The sequence below is a fragment of the Colias croceus genome, chromosome 2, assembly GCF_905220415.1.
Source record: "Colias croceus chromosome 2, ilColCroc2.1".
In the NCBI taxonomy this organism is placed as follows: Eukaryota; Metazoa; Arthropoda; class Insecta; order Lepidoptera; family Pieridae; genus Colias; species Colias croceus.
In genome coordinates this window covers 7,678,368-7,697,370 of record NC_059538.1, presented here as the reverse complement: position 1 = coordinate 7,697,370, position 19,003 = coordinate 7,678,368, and the positions used below count along the sequence as shown (strand labels likewise).

The window sequence follows — 19,003 nt, the reverse complement described above, 5'->3', positions numbered from 1 at the left end:
AAGCACGCTGCACGAACCTATCGCCACATAACTTTGGCGCGCCCATTCGTTCGCAGAGAACTTTGCGATCACAAATATTCGAATAAAAAATATAATCACAGAACTTTTGAACTTTTCCTGTGACTTGTGATTGAGTTCCGCAGTGCTAACAGAACTTTTCCCCAGTTTAAGTTTTCCCAGCGAACTACGGTGAGTCTAGATCTAACTTCAGTTGTACCTCAACTGAATTTTCAAATTTAAATTAACTATCCGCAAATCGAATCTGTCATCAGATTTTGATAGGAATCTAAAAAGTGATTTTTTTTTAATTAGATTGCTAATTTTCATTTGCGCGAATCATCGTTTCCACGATTTGCAATAAAATATTATTTTACACTAATTGCAAATAAGCATTTTTTTATACATTTCATTTTAATGAGTTATTCAAATAGTCTGTAAATATTTTTCTAAATTTTCTACACATGAAACGATATTTTTATTCCCTAAAAAATAACGACGCGCATGAAAATTTGCGATGGCATTATTTAAATATTATTTATACCAAGATACTTAAAAATTAAAAGAGCCATTAAAAGAATAAAAAATATACAGACCGCACTTAAAAATTTCCCTTGTTATAGCTACTACGTTTTTACTTTTTATCATAACCCATGATAGGATTAAGTTTCAGTAATTGGGTTTTGTATGCGCGTGTACTTTATATTTCGATAAAATAATTTATTAAATCAAATGGAAATGTAATGTTAAATTAATAAAATTTAATAAAACAAATCTTGGATTTTTAACTTTTAACTTATAATTTATTGAAATGTGTATCTCTTTATATAATGTATTTTATTATTGAGTGATAATAATTTAGAATAAATTTTCAACAATTATGTCTATAATCCGTGTACTTACCTAATATTTGTTCCTTACATTTTCGGCCAATAGGTTCCTTTTTATATTTCCAGAAAATTTTAAATCACAACAATTATTATTTAAAGCAATTATGTTGATATTGTCGCACCAATATTAATAGATATATCACAAATGAAATATAATTATTTATCGAGCATTCAAATCATTCAAGTTTGCGTATAAAATATTTCATATCTAAATATTCCTAAGCTCTTATTTCCAAGCAATGAACAATTAAAACTTTCATATCAACTCGTATTTTATCAGGTTCCTACCACAAGGGATGCATAAATTTGATTACATTGTTATAAACCTCACCCGATACTAATTTTAAAGCGGAACTCTATGTATAAATGTACTTTTATTATAGCTTTTAAGGTAAATTTATCGAAAGGGTAAAATATCATTTAGCAGCGAGGTTCCGATCTATGGGTCAGGATAATCAGGCTAAAGTACCCTCTGAACTTATTTAAAAGCAGCTACTCTGTGCCTTCTGGTTACTTCATAGTTTATGGTTTGTAGAGTTGATTATTTGCCGTCTGTTTGACAAAAATATGAATAAGCTATGTATATTGAAATAATTAATAATCTCCTGAAATGGACGTGTATATGTATGCTTGATAGATAGTGAATATGTAAATAAAAAGTATTTTGTTATCTTTCTTAGTAGATAATTTGTAATTATTACCTACATCTTTATATTTGTTTACATGATTAGGTGTAACATGTAATTAAACGAACTATCATGTCTAAGAATTTCTCACGAAGAGATAAAATTCTATCTAAATATAAAATAAATATTGAGGAAAGGAAAGGAAACAAATGCTAAGACAATTCTAACTCTATTCAAAAACAGATAAGCACGGAACACTGATTCAATCTAATAAGATTGAATTCAAAATGGCAAGCGAAATTTCAAACATTTGTTGGGTAGGTAAACCTAAGAGATTATGTTTCGCCCCAACAAAAGAAAAACATATCATGGCAAATCACAAACATTTTACAGTAGTAGTAGTAGTTAGTAAATACAACATAGCACATTTAATTTTCATTAGTTCGTGTGCGTACTGGAGGTTTATTTCCATTATATATGTTTGGTTCGTTTTATCTCCGAAAAGGATTTAGAACCCAAGGGGTCACAAACTAAAGTGAGCGGAAGTATTAAGTTAATATGGAATACATCTTATAACAGTGGTTAAATAAACTTACATTGTAATCACTAATCACAAAACGACTAACTTCTCCAGACTCATATAAATTCATACAAATGCCAAGTGAATAGGCCTCTTGAACAATAGCCGAAAATCTGACATTGAATAATTTAATTAGTATTGTACAGTCACGAGCAATAATATATGCCTAGGGGGCGATGTGCAAAAATATCTGTCACTAGAACAAATTCAATAATATCTGTCTGCCCGTATACAGCAAAAATATCTGACATTAGTAGGCAGCATAATAAAGTGGCATCAAAATTATGTGACGAAAATGTACAGCAAATAATTGTGATAACCTCTCACAGCATAAATATGTGACGTCGCCTAGGAGGCAATAATATCTGACACGATTATATTTTCAGTTGAATTTAAAATTTACAAAACAAATAAATATTATTTACGTTATTTATTGTATGCATACTACATATTTTATGTCTAGATAAATATCATAATATTATATCACGATTAAATTGAAATATTCACTAAGTGATATATTTTCTATGATCTATCCGCGGCTAGCATGTCACATTTCGAATTTATTTTGTTTTGTTTGACGTTAGCGGCTTTTGACATAATAATTATATACCTATGTCGCAGTCATCTGGTAGAATGTGCTATTTGATTGAATGACTGGCGCGTTCATTTCATTCATGGCGACATTAATTATTTAATGACTAAAGGACAACTCGTCAATTTCTAAACGTCATTTAGCATAGTAGTCGTTGGTCTGGATATGGTGGTGTGGTTGAGTTCGATATAATTTTTAAATACACAGAAATAGGCGCCAGCGCTGCTCGCAACCGTCTTCTTGTGGATAGTGTAAATTCTCAGCAACTTTTGTTTTTCAATGAACGCAATAGTCATCTATCTATACATATAATAAATCTGTAGAAGGGTCAATTCTGTACATTGAAAATATTGAAAAAATAAATGGCAGGGGGTGTTACTGGATCGATACCAAACCCAAATATGTAATTAAAAAAATTTTTGTCTGTCTGTCTGTCTGTATGTTCAGGCATCACGTGAAAACTAACGGTTCGATTTCGATGAAACTTGGTTTAATTATACCTTATTATCCTGGGCGTAAAATAGGATACTTTTTATCCTGGAAAAATACGCAGAAAAAATTAATCTTAATTTTTCAGTTTTATCCATAGACGTTGTTCTGTAGAACCGCGAACACACGTTGCGTATTATTATAGGCCTACCCGTATTTGGGTCCAATAGATATTTATAAGATGTCATTGTCAGAGTTACTCAAAATGGAGAAATAAACCATCCACGCGAAGACCGACATCCGCGCGGACGGAGTCGCGGGCGGAAGCTAGTTCAACATTATGCCGAGCCTTACATCCGAGCCTTACATCCGGATTATAACATAGCCCTTAGGCTATGTTATGAAATTATGTCAGATATTATTGCCTCCTAGCTGATGTCAGATATTATTGCTTTCTAGTTGATGTCAAATATTTATGCTTTTTGTGAGGAACCAATGCAAAATACAGAAATATGAAATTGCGTCAGATATTATTGCCTCCTAGTTGATGTCAGGTATTATTGCTTCCTAGTTGATGTCAAATATTTATGCTTTTTGTGAGGAATCAATGCAAAATACTTAAATATGAAATTTTGTCAGATATTAATTGCCTCCTAGTTGATGTCAGATATTATTGCGTCCTAGTTGATGTCACATATTTATGATTTTTGTGTGGAATCAATGCAAAATGCAAAAATATAAAATTGTGTCAGATATTATTGCCACCTAGACGATGTCACACATTTATGCTTTTTGTGAGGAATCGATGTAAAATGCAGAAATATAAAATTGTGTCAGATAATATTGATATTATTGCCACCTTTTTTTTTATATATATATTTTTATATAGTGGGGAAATCTTCCAAAGATACCCACGGCCCCCGGGGAAGGAGCCGTGGGTTATGTCGGATTCTTACCGACTAAAACCCCACTGTGTTCCGTCGAGCCGCTTTAATGATGGGGCCGCGGGTATTTGTTAGAATTCTTCCGCGACCCCCTCGGCGGCAGCCCATCTCCAGGCCAGGCGCAAGCCAAGAACAGGAAAGGAGGTTTGCCTGCTCTTCCCTCCCGTTGGCGGCATGAGCGGAACACGTCTCAAGTCGCCTCACCGCACCGGACGATGGATTACATTCCCCGTTCCACCGCCCGGCATATTATTGCCACCTAGTTGATGTCACATATTTATGGTTTATATGAGGAATCACATCGAAATATAGATATATAAAATTGTGTCAGATATTATTGCCTCCTAGGTGACGTCACATATTTATGCTGTGTGAGGTTATCACAATTATTTGCTGTACATTTTCGTCACATAATTTTGATGCCACTTTATTATGCTGCCTACTAATGTCAGATATTTTTGCTGTGTACGGGCAGACAGATTTTATTGAACTCGTTCTTGTGACAGATATTTTTGCTAATCTGCAAATAGTAATATATTTATGCTTCTGACTGTACTAGGTATGTGGTATTTAAGGCAGGTTGATTAAGTTTCCTTTATGAAATATTATGAAAAATTATCTTGACCGTAAATGCAAGTAAATAACTTTTAAACTTATAAAAAATGAACACAGGGATGCTTAGTGTATTTTTTTTGGAATAGCAATCTTCTACCTACTTTTTTTTGAAGCGCTTCGACGTTTTTTTGAACCCTCATAACTTGGGTTTGGATTATGCTAGATCAACAATATTTGTTGCTAGATCAACAAAATATGTGGCTTGGCCGTTCGTTACTACAAGAACTATTGTATAACACAAAAGTAATGAACAGTGAATTAATTTTTCACCTTACGCCGATGTGAATGTAGCGAAATGGCCAAGCCACATATTTTGACTAAGGTGTAGAGTTACTAAGTTAAGGCCTTGTAGAGTTAGGGCGAGTAGTGTTAGAAGCTTGGCTCTACATGAGATCTGATAACTTTTTGACAGTGCGAGTCATATGGGCTCGTCTTGGCAACATTTTACATGAAAATGTTTTTGGTGGGATTAGTTATTTACACTATAAGTTAAATTAATAAAGAAATGCTCTGCTTCTACTTTCATATTTACAAATTTTGATTCATTTTGTTTTATTGCATTCTTAAACGAAATGTACACTTAATATCTGTTTATAAAAGAAAGTATTATTAAGCTCTCCTAAAATGACAGCAATATAAGTTTGTGAAATTCTTTGAAAGAGTAATGAAACTGAACTCGTAGCAGTCAGAAGTACTGTGACATAGAGGAAAATAAAAGACCTTTTCATTTCAAAAATATACATTAAATTTTAATTTGTATCTTAAGCCTTGTAAATGTAATTTTAATCTCGCAACATAGACTGTGCGCTGCGTCTGATAAAATATTTATGTCTTATGAGAAAATCGGTTCTAAATTATAAAATAGTGGAATTCCCGGGAATTCTCAGGAATATCATATGGATAGAAAATTTGCTACAAATCCAAGCGGATCCCGAGAGATTGCTGAGGCTTATCAGTTATAAACATAGATTGTTTTGTAGGCATAATAAATTTCAAATTATGGCCACGGTATATTAGATTTTGTTGCATTCGTAGGATAGAATAAAAGAATATATAAAATATTTCATAGAAATATATTTTCTTTTCTGTATCTAAAATATCTTACTATTTTCATCGCTAGATTGCGAGCTCTGGCTTATGTTATTTTCCCCACACATTGTTACTAATACAACTACGTCTATGGAGCTATTTATCCAAATATCGCTATTCATCAAAGCCAATGGGAGAAAAAGAAAATGTATTCATAATATTTGTAGACAGAGGCCTGATACATGGGACCTTGCGTCTATAGAAAACCAATTGGACGTTTATTTTGATCACGTTTTTCGGTCCGTGAGGTATTGTGTTCCGATACGTTTTACAAGAAACATTTTAGTAGCGATAAAATGTTTGAAGACTTAATCACGGAGCTTAGCCGGCTTCGAGTCACAACACTTTCACCGTGCAACCGTTCAAGTTTTTTGCGGATTACTACGATCTATTTTGTGGTTTAGGAATCTTTTATTCATTTAAATTGTATTTCTTTATCATAAATGTTTATCTTGATAAGGACCATTTCAATTCTTTATTAAAGTTTATTATTATAAATACCTACGCAATGATAAGTGTGTTTTCGTTTAAAAAAGTGTACACAGTGCACGCGTTTTTAAATTACACGCGTCATGCTGATGTTATCGCGTAGCATCCTCGTAGCGGTAAACTCCATGAAACTGACTCATCGTTGTATCAAAATGTTTGCTCATATTGTACCTCTCACAACTGTATCTACCTTTGTACGTTGAGTTTGCAGTTGAAATATTTCATACGAATTACGTTTTGAATTTTATGAAATTTGTTATGGTATGTGACAGTTATCTATACATATAATAAATCTGTAGAAGGGTCAATTCTGTACATTGAAAATATTGAAAAAATAAATAGCAGGGGGTGTTACTGGATCGATACCAAACCCAAATATGTGATTAAAAAAATTTTTGTCTGTCTGTCTGTCTGTCTGTCTGTCTGTCTGTCTGTCTGTCTGTATGTGAAGGCATCACGTGAAAACTAGCGGTTCGATTTCGATGAAACTTGGTATAATTATACCTTATTATCCTGGGCGTAAAATAGGATACTTTTTATCCTAGAAAAATACGTAGAAAAAAATTAATCTTAATTTTTCAGTTTTATCCATAGACGTTGTTCCGTAGAACCGCGAACACACGTTGCGTATTATTATAGGCCTAGCCGTATTTGGGAATTGGGTCCAATAGATATTTATAAGATTTTATTGTCAGTACCTACTCAAAATAAAGAAATAAACCATCCACGCGAAGACCGACATCCGCGCGGACGGAGTCGCGGGCGGAAGCTAGTTTGTACATATACCTACACAATGAAAATATATATATGCGAAGTTTAAATAAAAATGTGGAATCATTCGTAACTAATTTAGGATATACGTATTTAAAAATTTAGAAAACAATTGTTTTCAATCTTTATTACTACACAACAAGCCATTTGGTGCGTATATAATGATGTAAGAGTTGGTTATAAAGTTAAATCACTGTTGATGTTTTAAGTAAGTTTGCTAATTATTTGGGCCCACGAGGCGCTTTGAGATTTCTCTTTAATAGACTATAAGATCCCAATTGTTTCGGCATTTAAACATAATATTTGAGGTCACAATACATTTGTTATCGTGATAAGTTTGTTATCAAGATGAAGGACTGTTTTGTGTTATTGGACGTCCACTTTAAATTATAATAAACAAAATTTGCACTTAAATATAGATTTATATTCTTAATTGTTCGTAATTATGTTACAATTCGTATCTAATTACAATAGTGATTTTTTAAATAATGTAATGGATTTGCTAAATGTAACAGCAAGCTGTTGCGCTATAAATCTGTCATGCTTAAAATTGCTAAAATATTGACAAAACGTTTTTGGCTGATACCAACGAAAATACATGACATCAACGCGTATAGTTTGTTATAAAGCGTGCCTATGCCTAGTTTGTTTTAAAAAATATTAAAACATAACGAATACAAACATTAATCTCATAAATGAACGATAGGTACATAAAAGATATCTTTTAAAATTTGAACGATCGTATTATTTTGTTTTATTTTTTATATTTTGTCTTGATTAGGTATAATAAATATTTATCGTTCTAGGACCAAAATTACGAATAGATTTTCTCAATCTAACAACTCTAACTTATACTAAAGTCATCGTTCGTTAGTGAATCAGAGTAGTAAAGAGTCATCGTTCGTTAGTGAATCAGAATAGACGTGTATTACTTTTTACTATAAACTGCTTTGCGATTTTAATAATTATTTACATGATAATAAGAATTCAAGTTGCATAATTAGTGTTTGGTATTTATATCATTTCAATTTACGTTCGAAACACAGCGAGCGTTTCAAGCGGGAGCAAGACAATTGCAATTTTTTGTCCTGCACGCACCGTAGAACGACTCATATTCGTGCACAAATTATCCATTGCGGAGTAAATATGAGTGTACGCCGATCGCCAACACGTTTAACCAGCAGTGGTGCAGTGGGTACTGCCGGTGGATCGCATCCCGATCTATCGAAGCTAAGTTCGTTTTCAACGAGTTCTACGCCAACTGATACTCAAATCACTTACAGAAAACGGAAACAACCGCTAGAACAAGATTGCAGATGTAGTGATGATATGAAGGATATTCGCTCGGAGTTGAGCCGTATTAGTACATTACTTGAAAAATATGTTTGCTCAAACGAACAAATAATAAACAAAATTCATGAAAACATTTCTGAGGTAAAAACACAAATTACCGAAATTAAATCGTCCAACGAACAATCCTTGAATTTAATTCGCCAAAATACGAATCAAATCAATGAAATTAAGTCATCAGCATGTATGATAATTACTGAACAAAACATATTGAAGAGTACTATTTCTCAATTAGAATCCCAGATCAACCAGGGTGAGAGTAAAATAAAATCACTGGAGTTAAATCTTCAATCAATAAATCAGTCATCCAATCCATCGGGTTTTACGTCTAAAAATCAACTACATATAAATGAACACTTAATCAAGGAACTACGAGACAGAAAAAGCCGCGAAAAAAATGTAATTTTTGCTGGTTTCCCAGAATCGACATCTTATAACTCAGAGGAGAGGATATCTAAAGACAACTACGAAATTTTAAAAATTACCTCGCTAATAAGTTCAGACCTACCGAAGCCAGTAAAGATATATAGAATTGGCAAGTATTCACCGGGGAAAAATCGTAGAATAAAGGTTTGCTATGACACAATTGAATCTGCTAAAATAATCCTACGTAACAAAAATAAACTACCCAACAATATTAAAGCTTTTAGTGATCAAACGCCAGCTCAGGAAAAATATCTTAAAAGTTTACAGGATGAACTAAACCGTCGCATTGGTGAAGGAGAAACAGATCTCACAATAAAATACGTTAACGGAATGCCTACTATAAAGAAAATTATGTCAAAAAACTAGAAATAAATTTAAAGACAAACAACCAAAATATCAACTCCTATGAAATACTAGACAGCTATGAAAATTTGCAACTCTCCCGATCCAGGCTTAGATTTATATACTTCAATGCGCGAAGCATAAGAAAAAAAGGTAAACTAGATGAAGTAAAATGTATCCTGAGCTCATTAATAAAACCTATCCACGTAATTCTAATTACTGAAACTTGGATAAATTCTGATGCGCAAGCTTCAGAATTAAATATTGATAATTACACACATTATTTTAACTACCGGACTGACGCAAGAGGAGGTGGAGTCTCAGCATACATCCACAACGATTTAAAACACAATCTTATTGAATCACGATACGAGGAAGGGAACAATTACTTATGGATAAGTTTAGAACGATGTAAAATTGATGTAGGCGTTATCTATAAACCGGGCTATACTAACTGTCAAAAATTCCTTGAAATGTATGAATCGCAATTACAACAAAGGCACAGAGCTATTATTTTTGGAGATTTTAATATCGACTTGTTAACAAAAGATAAAAATACCAAACTATACAAATATACTCTTAAGTGTAATGGACATATATTACTCAATAAACTAACTAAAAAATACAGCACAAGAGACTCTTCAAAAAAATCTATCATTGACCATGTAAGTACGAACCTTCAAAATGATAATTTTCATTTCGCAATAATAAACTCATGTATTTCCGACCATAAGCACATATACGTAGAATTAAAAAAATATTTACCCCCAAAAAGTGTTAAAACTCAATATAAAGCAATTAATTACGAAAGATTATCATCCCTGTCTGACTCCATAGTTGATACTGAAATAAACAAAGATTATACAATATTAGAAAATAAAATTAAATCTATTATAGATAAAAGTAAGATTACTAAAACTAAATTTCTAAATCTGCCCCGAAAAGACTGGATAAACAAAGCAATTTTAACAGAAATTAACGAAAGAAATTTATTATGGTCTCAACTAAAAAACAACCCTAAAAATAAAAACCTTCAAATAAAATTTAACACTCAAAAAATAAAGGTAAAAAAATTTATTCAAGACACAAAAGATTCTTACTATTACCAGGAATTTACAAGGAATATAAATAAACCCAAGAAATTATGGACTTTAGTAAATAAATTAGCTAATAACAAAACTGTAAAATGTACTTTACCTACTAAATTACTTATAAATTCTGAATATATTACCGAGCCAAATGAAATATGCCAGATATTTAATCAATATTTTTCTACAATAGGATCTCGTCTAGCAAATTTAATACCCCTACAATATCAAACCAACTCTTCCTCAACCTTACCTAAATCACCATCAAAAAAGTACGAATTATCCACTTTTGATCCGTGTACACCTAATGAAATTTTAAAAATTATAAATAACCTTAATTCAAACTGTAGTACAGGTCTTGATGGTATTACCACAAAAGCAATTAAATGCATTAAAGAAAAATTGAATCATACCTTAAGCGATTGTTTCAACCAAGCTATAAGTCAAGGACGTTTTCCGGATTCGTTAAAAATAGCGAAGGTAACTCCTATCTATAAGAGTGGTTCAAAATTTGAACCTGGTAACTATAGGCCAATTTCGGTGTTGCCAGTGTTGTCAAAAATATTAGAGAAAATTTTACACACGAGATTAGAAAAATATTTAGACTCATTTAATTTTATTTCAGTGCGTCAATACGGTTTTAAGCCAAAAAGTAACACTCTGTCAGCGACTATAGACCTGACTACTAAAATAAAACAGAACATTGACGCAAAAAATTTAGTTTTGGGAGTATTTATTGACCTACAAAAGGCCTTCGATACCGTTTCTCACGAACTTTTAATAAAGAAATTAGCATCCATTAACATTACTGGTAAAGCACTAGACATGCTGAAATCATATTTAAAAAATCGATCACAAATCGTTAAAATAGATAACTACAATAGCATTCCCTTACCAATTACGTGTGGCATACCACAAGGTTCGATTTTAGGCCCATTGCTTTTTTTAATTTATATTAATAATTTACAAGATTTAAAACTAAATGGTCATCTAACACTTTATGCGGATGACACCTGTCTGTTTTATTTTGGTACCTCTATACATGACATGATAAAGCAAGCACAAAATGATTTAAATAAATTAAATAAATGGTTTCAATACAATCTACTAACAATAAATATATCTAAAACGTGTTATATTAAATTCAAAGCTCAGAACAAAATTATTCCACCACACGCTCCACTTAAAATTAACGGTGTTGTATTAGAACATAAAACCCACGAGAAATACCTAGGTTTGCGAATCGACAGCTCTCTAAAATGGAATTATCACATCGACCACCTAAAAAATAAATTATCAGCACTTCTTAGATCTCTGCGTAATATCACTTCTTGCATTCCTCATAAATTACGCCACACCATCTACAACACGTTAGTCAAACCTCACCTAATGTATTTAATAGAAGTATGGGGTAGCGCTTACAAAAATAAATTAGCGCCACTACAAATTTTACAAAATAAAATTATTAAAACCATTTTTAAATATCCTTTTTTAACTTCTACAAATAAAATCTACGACGATACTAAAATAATGAATTTAAAACAATTATACTTTTATAATACGTGTATGTTCATCCACAAAGCGCTACATAAAAACATAAATACAAATATAATATTCTCAACATCAAATCGCCACTATCCTAATAGACGAGCTAGCTATCTTGCCCTCCCGAAGATCCGAACGAATTATGGAAGGCGAACGGCAACATACGAGGGAGCACGTTTCTATAACGGATTGCCGAGCAAATTAAAAAGTGTAAACTCATTCATTGTATTCAAAAAACAATTAGCGAAACACATCCTGGAAGACCACACGCTCAAACTTTGAATGCAATGAATGAGTACCTAACCTAAACTTATGTTTATAGTATGTAACTTACTCTAAATTTTTAACTGACGAATGATATTTTTTATAAATACCTATGTTTAAAATTTAAGTTTCTCATGTAAGTGACTTAATGTCTTAATGGGAATAAATGTCTTTAAACCTTCAAACCTTCAAAGTATAGGTATGAATGATGGTAAAACAAATTCGACAAATTTAATTTTGTAATATACGGAAACAACCGCAGAAAATACTTACACCACCTCTACATAATACATTGCTCTACACAAATTTAAGACGTTATGATTTTTTAAATTTATATGTTAACAGATCTGTAAAAAATAATACTAAAGTGTGTTTCTGTTAGCTAATGAATCGAATTGCCATCGTTCACTCTGATTTATTACAGTTTGCTTATACAATAAATCATAAAATATTGATTTTGTGCAGAATACTGTTGGATTTAGATACATATCGTCTAACTAGTTTATGAAATATATTGTTAAATAAATAATATTGACAAGCTCTATACTTAGCCGCTAACAAAGTATGCATGTTGCAATTTTAAACGGTGCGGAATAATGATATTCTGACGTGGCGTTAGATGGGCCTTGAGCAAAATGCTCTTGATACTGTTAGCTGAAGTGAAAATGCATTTAAGTATTTCCTTAATAAATTTGCACTATCGGAATATTCGTCCTGTTTTACCTGTGACGTAGGTGTTACGTAAATTTATCATACCATCCGATTATTTTAGGGTGCACCCTTCTGGTATTTTATAATTGAATCAGATACTAACGTCACAAATTTTCATGAGAGTTAGGTGTAAATCTCTTTTTAGGTATATTTTATTTGTAAACGGCAATAACGTTTCAAGTGTGAATAGTTCTATCGTAAATAATATTATTGATGGCAAAAACTCCACTGGAAATATCTGAGATTATTTATGAGAGTTATAAAACACCGTCAAATTTCTCATTTTTTAGGCGAGTTTCAGTGTTTGAAGTCTCCTTGGCCCTGGGTTTTTGTTAATTTATAAATCAGGACATTATGCGATATTTATTTGATTCTTTACTTAGGATCAAACGAAGTTTTGGACGAGCCAGTTAATTTGCGAGGACGTCAACTCAATTTTGAGGCGAACCACTTGTTGATTTTTATTTTACTTTTGTGATAGAAGGGTGAAATAAGTTGTTCTACCGTTATATTAATTATAACTTAAACGATTTTTCATTAAAATTGAGTCATGAACATCAAAGTAAGTCTCTTTAATTCATAAATTAATAAAGACTATCATAGAAATTTCAAGAATATAATTTTTAGTAAATGTATTTTTACTTCAATTTTTGGTTCATAAATAATTATTATTTATTAAGAATCCTATAATGGAAACATACGATATTGACTAATTATTTATTCCTCATAATGATTGATTGATTTTATGTAAATGTAATACCTCTATTACAGCCCCTTTATCTTATCTGTAGGTACCTACTAATATTGATAAAATAAATTTATGTTTTCGTTTGCGTAAAACATGCTTTATTATATGTAAAGACGAATCAATGTTTACGTTAGAAGCGTGGAATGTACCAAAGAATAATGCTTAAATAGCCATTGAGGTTGTGAAAAGTATTTTCAATATTGACTGAACCTTTGTCACTTGCAGGACATATTGCACGAGATTGCATTTCAAACGGACATTATTTCCGACTATAAAGAGAGATAAACATTTTCAAAACATAAAATAAATGCTTTATTATGTGTAACGGTCGATTAATTGTATTCATAGGTATATGTTAGTGTACGTGTTATGTGCAAACTAAAAAAAAATCATTAAATTTTTTAATTTTTTTTTTTTATATTGGCATCAATTTTTTTGAGATTGCAATCTTCTGAGTTTTTAGCCAAAGTTGATTAAAAACAGTTGCCTGATAAAAATTTAAAGAAATAATATAAGTTTCAAACACTACGAAGCTAAGCGATTTTTCTGTAACTATAAATATGTTTTCCGTTCGTCAAACAAGACGTGGGTGGTTCTGTAAAAGGCAGTTTTCAATTTATAAGATAAAATTATAAGGTTCTTATGTAAAATTGAAGAAAATTTAATTTTGTATTGGAATATGAAATGTAACTTGAACTGATAAAGAAAAGGATGGACATAGTAATAAATGTGGGAAGAAGGAAAATTAAAGAAAAACTTCAATGAATGTTTTTTAATTGCTCATTTTAAGCATTCTATAATATAAATGTACCTGAATATACCTAATGTAATTTATTGTATTTTACATGCTGACGGTATTCTAAGTGGATTGTATCTACAAAATTGATTTTGAAGATCATATCGTAGAATTTCAATCTCGGTATAACCTAGATCTATCTGGATTATCTATATAAAATTTCTGTATAATATCGAGTGTTTTGTAAGTTCAGTGATAAATTTTTTGTATACCATTTGTTTTATATACTAGCTTACCGCCCGCGGCTTCGCCCGCTTTGTCTAAAACCCAATAATTATAGACTAAACCTTCCTCTTGAATCACTCTATCTATTAAAAAAACCGCATCAAAATCCGTTGCGTAGTTTTAAAGATTTAAGCATACAGAGGGACATAGGGACAGAGAAAGCGACTTTGTTTTATACTATGTAGTGATACAGTATCTAATACTGAAATTGATGAAATCTATCGCTCAAATTATTTTTTTTATATCATCTTCATTTGATAATAAGTAAATGAATAAAATACATATGTAAACTTTTAAGTAAAGTATTAGTAGGTACATAATAATTATTTGTTAGTAATGACGAAACGATCACGTAGACTGAGTAGGTATATGGTGCTAAGAGAAAGCTATTTTCCTGTAATGGATCATAATAATTATATCAACACGTTAAGCGTGTTATGGGGCGGAGAACGGCAGCTTCAGAGAAAAACGATTTCTTTACGAACGAATTCACCATTTGGGATTTTGTTAGACAGTGAATGATAGAGAGCCGCCAATTTATGACTCTAATAACGCTTGTTATAGCTGGCTTTCTGCTAGTTTAGCAAAGGATACGGTGTCCATTTATATGTTGTGAAATACTAGCATTTGGACTATAATGTAGATGATGCATTGATGCAATAAGAACATATTTTCCTGGCTTACATTTTTTTTAATATGTACAAATAGTAGATGCAATAATAATATTTTAGTTTGACTCTATGTCTACGGTCTACACTTACGGTACCTTCTTCAACTTAGGTAACAACAGTTCATAAAGAAGTTTTTCTTCTTAACAAATCTTACAAAAGCAAATTAATAAAGTATATTTGCCTCTCCGGGGTAGATTTTCTTAAATCATTAATGTCAATTCAACATTGTTTAGTACACAATATAAATGCTTTACAGCTATTAAGTGCCATCATTTGTAGGAACTCTGAACGATGAGACGTTAGCAATCGTCTGATAAATGGCTCGTAGTGAAAGACGGAGATCATTTAAGTTGTTTTCCAGACAATAAGGTTTCATCTTAAAACGATTGAGAGCCGCAATGAAATAAACAACAGGTATCGTTTATTTTTAGGCTAACACAATCTTGTATTTGATACCTGTAATTTTTTCAAGTAATTGTTCATTAAAATTTTAATTGAATTTATTTTTGAAGACGGGTTGTTTGTTTAATTGTGTAATTAATTAAGCTTTTTGTCTGTTTTCATCTTCTTAAATAAATTTCTTCAGTGAGTAGATAATGAAGAATAAGAAATTAAGTAAATAGTAAATACCTACCTTTCTAGAAATTAAAAAGGTTTTCACGTGTAAAGCGTAGGCATTATTCTTATCGTCATTTTATATTCAGTACTTATTTCTAACGTTATTGTATCACATGTAGGTAAATAGGTATTAATGCTCTATTTAATGTAATAAATAGGTTATATTATTAATGATTGAAAAACATAATTTAGTTTCAATATTAGTTTCCTCTAGAGAATAACATAGTAGGTATACAAATGGTATACAAACATTGTGTAATTGAATAAATTATGAATATATTCACATGATATCATTATTCACAATTGCAATGGGTTCTAGATAAGCTGTTTACCTAAATAGGTATACCTAAAAATGTAAGTTATAATACAACTCAAAGTATAAGTTTAATAGGATTACGTTGCAACCAGGCATAGTATAAAATGATTACTAAATTGTATAAAAAAACAGTTTGGCATTTTAGTAGAAGTTCTAAGTTAAAATAGGGAAAGAGACGACGACCGTTAACGTAATTACATATTATTCACTAGATTGGTGCCTGATGTATTGGTATGAAATTTAACGTAGGAGACCTGAAACTTGGATGAGATGAAATCGAATGAACATAAGTGCTTCCCGCTTTTACCACAAGTCGAGTGAAAACTCGAGTTCAATTCCTGTTTCCGTGCAGCAATTCCAAGACTTTTGTTTCAGTTTCAAACAATCTCATACAAGTTTTTATCTTTTTGATTTTACATCAGCTTTCATTAAACGAGAGTTAACTAGTGCCGTTAATATGCCAATTAAACTTGAAATTCTCGAGCTCAGGTAAAAATTCAATAAAATTCTAACTTTTACGGCAACATTGTTTAAAAATGAATAAAGTAACGAAATGTCGCGATTTTGCCAAGTAAAAGGGTAAAGAAAATTTTAACTTAGAACGAAATTGCAAAAATCAAACATTTTACTTACGTTTGAAAAATATTAATATTTAAAGATTTATGTATACTTACAGCAGGGTATGGATGCATTTTTGGTCAAATCCAATGTGTCCATTGGTTCGCGTTGTAAAAGCTTGTTCAATGATGTGAAAATTTCAACCTGATAACATGAGTTACAAATAAAGCGAATGCAAATGTATACAAAGCGTTAAGCTTCATAAATCAGATTCCAAAATTTTCTTCTCTTACAACTGTTTGATTACAACAGCTAGCTAGTGTTTGATTTGATCAGATACATAGATGATGGAGTATTTTTTGTCTATTATTTTAAACGGTGTTGTCAATTCTTAATGTACGTATAAAAGCTTGATTCCGTAGGCACAAAGTAAAGTAAATTATGCAAATGAGAATTTCAGAACCATAACGCACACACGGTTCGTATGTTTCTATCACTAGTCTCTATAATCTGCACTTTTGGCCCTCTTTTCATATGAGTAACAATAAAATTAGCATATAAATGTGTTAGCCATTGACAGAAGTAGGTGTAAACATGATGATAACGGTCAGAATAGGTGCTCCGTTCATGATACGAGCATATTATCTTTTCTAAAATGATTGGAGCGTTTATTTTTACTTCATAGTTACGACTGTTGCTTGATTAATAATGTGAATTTATATTTCTTAAACGTAAAAATAAATGTATACAAATTAATCTTTTAAAAATATGTATTTTCTTAAAGAGTCTGTTCACGTTTAATTGGAATAGAGTAAAAATTTAACATTTGGACAATTTTATTTAGTCTTATCTTTTCTTAAAGTTTTAATTTTGTCTAGACTTAACTTAACTCTACGCCTTTACGATTTCTGACAACAATTAAGATAAGTAAATTTTCCGTGGGAGGTGATTACTTTCTAATGTTTTTTAATTTTCCTGAACCGAACAAAAGCACAAAGTTTCCCAAGCGAAGAAAACCTAAAAAATCCGACAAAAATGAATATTAGGATTATAATAATTTTTTCATATTCAATAATCAATTTTTAACAAAGTATCTTATTTTTTATTTTATGTATTGTAGGTGGATACTTATATCTTAACGAAATTGCGGTTTCTTAACTAATCATATTTTATAGCTTTATTTACACGCAGACAAGCAAACCGTAATTTAATTATCTAGTGATCAAATATTTCTTGCTGAAATTACCGCCTTATATCATATTTTAATTAATCACACTGAGCAAGAGTGATCAAGGTAATTCAGACTTGCGAAGTGCGAACCTCCCTATTTTGCTTTGCATAAAAATTATTAAATATAAGTTATAAATTATAATGCTATTGCCGATGGTATACCGTGATACATAATTTTGTATAGTCTTTTAAAAATCGAAATTAGAATCGAACATCGTCTAAAGTGTGCATGCACGTATTTATTTTGTTTGATAAGTATAATATTAAGAACCTTGTTGTTGTGGTTTGTTAAGTCGAACTTTAAGTCGAGTTTATGAAGTAGCATTAAGGTTGTGTAAATTAATGTAGTTGCCGCTAATCGATCGCTATCGGATAACTGCTCGATAAAGCCACAAAACATTAATCTTTTCCATTGCAAAGTCATCAGAATTTAATCAATCCCAGTCTGCTCATGATTTATAGAGCAATGAGCCGCTTACTTATCCTCGCAGATATTGAGAACTTCGTAATGACACGAAATTTAGTAGGATTAATTTCAATCGATGAGCGGAATCGTCAGTTTTCAGTTTTCACTATAATTCTTTTGTTAGGTAAATACCTACATTCATAGCATAAAGTGTCACGTTGTATCTTTAAAATTTAATACCTACTTAATAAATGCATAGTCAATTTTTAAGCACATAATTAATTATTTCATTTATCGGGAACTCCGAGATGTGACGTAACGTGTTTTTGCTATCAAAATGGATATATTGGAGAAATTATAATTTTACGACTGTTTTCGTCTTCTCGTCGCTTATTTATAGGCCGAATTCATAATTCATTTGCTATTACATCAAAGTACGACTTTTTAAGTATATTTTTCTTGCATATTTTCATACGTACGTAAACGTGCGCACGTACATCAGATCTTTACCGAGAAAAATTGTCCACGTTTAATAATCTAGTAGTATGGTACTAGAGAACTTATTTTTCTTCAATGACATGAGAAGAGTCAGTAATGCAATAATTCGATAATTTAGTTTTTTTTCTAAATATATAGAAGTACCTAAGGTAAAGCACCCAATCATCGACACTTTAAGGGGTTCTTACA

The 19,003-nt window shown here is 31.2% G+C and overlaps 1 protein-coding gene across 3 annotated transcripts in view; it reads left to right on the top strand.

Annotated features, from left to right (window-relative positions):
• The first annotated feature begins 43 nt into the window (after window positions 1-43).
• Window positions 44-19,003, top strand: part of LOC123702481 (diuretic hormone 45) — a 39,717-nt gene continuing 20,757 nt past the window's right edge. For all 3 annotated transcript variants that reach the window (XM_045650256.1, XM_045650263.1, XM_045650270.1), the window contains exon 1: window positions 44-189. The gene's annotated coding sequence lies outside the window, so the exon portion shown is untranslated. The remainder of the gene's footprint in view (window positions 190-19,003) is intronic.